Genomic DNA, 1,865 nt, shown 5'->3' with positions numbered 1-1,865 from the left:
ACTTGGAAAAGAGCGTGAATCAGTCACTACTGGAACTGCACAAACTGGCCACTGATAAAAGTGACCCCCATTTGTGTGACTTCATTGAGACTCATTACCTGAATGAGCAGGTGAAATCCATCGAAGAATTGGGTGACCATGTAACAACCTGCGCAAGATGGGGGCTCCCGAATCTGGCATGGCAGAGTATCTCTTTGACAAGCACACCTTGGGAAACAGTGATAGTGAGAGCTAAGCCTTAGGCTGTCTTCCCATAGCCACAAGGGTGACCACCCTCGTCACCAAGGCAGTGCATGCATGTTGGGGTTACCTTTACCTTTTCTGTAAGTTGTACCTAAACATCTACTTAACTTCTTTCATTTGTACCATTCTTCAAATAAAGTAATTTGGTACCCCCCACCAAAAAAAAAGAAATTCAAAGTGCCCAGTTGGCTGATATAGACTGCAATCTAAAAGGACCTAGGCAAGTGCTGCTCACTATGGGGACAAGACATCTAGCCCTGAAGTCTACAGTTGCAGGGATAGAAAGCATCCAGCCCACTCAGGTATTTATGAGTAACAGAAACTGAAATCACTTCTACTCTTTGATTCTGCAAAGATAAACATAGAGGAGCACTGGTTAAAGTGGTGAAAACAGACTGTACTCAGTAACTACTGACAGGTGGAGAAAGAGTTGAGCGCCATTCCGATTTGTGCAAAGGTAATTTGGGCATCTTAAGGGAGAATGAGAAAGGGAGGAGACGTTATGCATATAAAACACATTTTAAAATTTTAGTCAACATGAATTAGTTATTAATATTATTGTCTGCATTTCCAAAATAGATAATTGGATAAAAATTTTATCTGTGGTTTTGTGACAGGATCAAGCTAATTGGTTCCTGTTGATAATTACCAGTGTAACAACAACCATGAATACCACAACAAATAATAATAGTGTTAAATGACAATTGCTGCATGATGTCTAGGTGCCAAGTACTATACTAAGTGTTCTACATGGATTACTTCCTTATTCTTCACAAACTTTGTATTAGGTAGTACTATGTATATGCATATAGATACACACACACACACGCACACATATACACATGCATATATATACATATACACACATTCTAGGTCCTAAGGAATAAAACATTCCCTGGACTTATTTAACAAATAAACATACACCTGCATATTTCAAACTGCATGGTCCTAAATACATTCAATATTTCTCTATAATGAACCCTACATTCTACAATACAGATTCAAGCACCTAAAAAATAATTTTTCATAAACTAAAGCTCACCATGTATTCTCTCACTGAGAAAAACAATGAGCTTTTGATGAATTGTTAAATGGCTTAGCTATAAAAGAACAAGATTCATTGCCTTACAAGAGCTAAATCCTTGATGGAATTTACTCTGTCTTCATTTCACAGAAAGAAAAATAAAACCAAAGTGTCTGCTGTTGTCCTTCAGTGCCAGTCAATGTCATTTGAAACCTCCTTGTTACTGTATAAAGGCCAAAGGCATGGGTCTGCATCAACCACTACACTCAAGTATGTCAAAGGAGTAAAGAGAACAAAATGTGTGGTTATAGAATCATATATTGCCCCAGCCTGCATCATTCTGGCTGGAGGTCACCCATCTCCTGAACCATGGCACAAACACTAATACATTGCGGGATATAGTTTCCAGTTCAACTTAAGTATTTGCTTTGTGGATTCTGTGGTCTTTAAATTCCTCTGAACTCATTAAAATAAAGCTCACTAGCTTTTGAATTTAAATTGTCACATTGCCATCTTGTGGCTTCAGAAGAGGAAATTGATGATCAGTGGGAGCTTCTCCCTCTGCTTGGAACTTCAGTTACAAGGACACGGTATCTCT

General features: G+C 38.4%; 1 pseudogene; it reads left to right on the top strand.

Moving 5' to 3' along the window:
* LOC145722503 (ferritin heavy chain pseudogene) overlaps positions 1-1,652 on the top strand; it is a 2,243-nt pseudogene extending 591 nt beyond the window's left edge.
* The last annotated feature ends 213 nt before the right edge of the window (positions 1,653-1,865 follow it).

This window comes from Leptonychotes weddellii, chromosome 7 (genome assembly GCF_054177405.1).
Source record: "Leptonychotes weddellii isolate Sample4059 chromosome 7, ASM5417740v2, whole genome shotgun sequence".
In the NCBI taxonomy this organism is placed as follows: Eukaryota; Metazoa; Chordata; class Mammalia; order Carnivora; family Phocidae; genus Leptonychotes; species Leptonychotes weddellii.
This window is presented reverse-complemented; position numbering and strand designations above follow the sequence as displayed.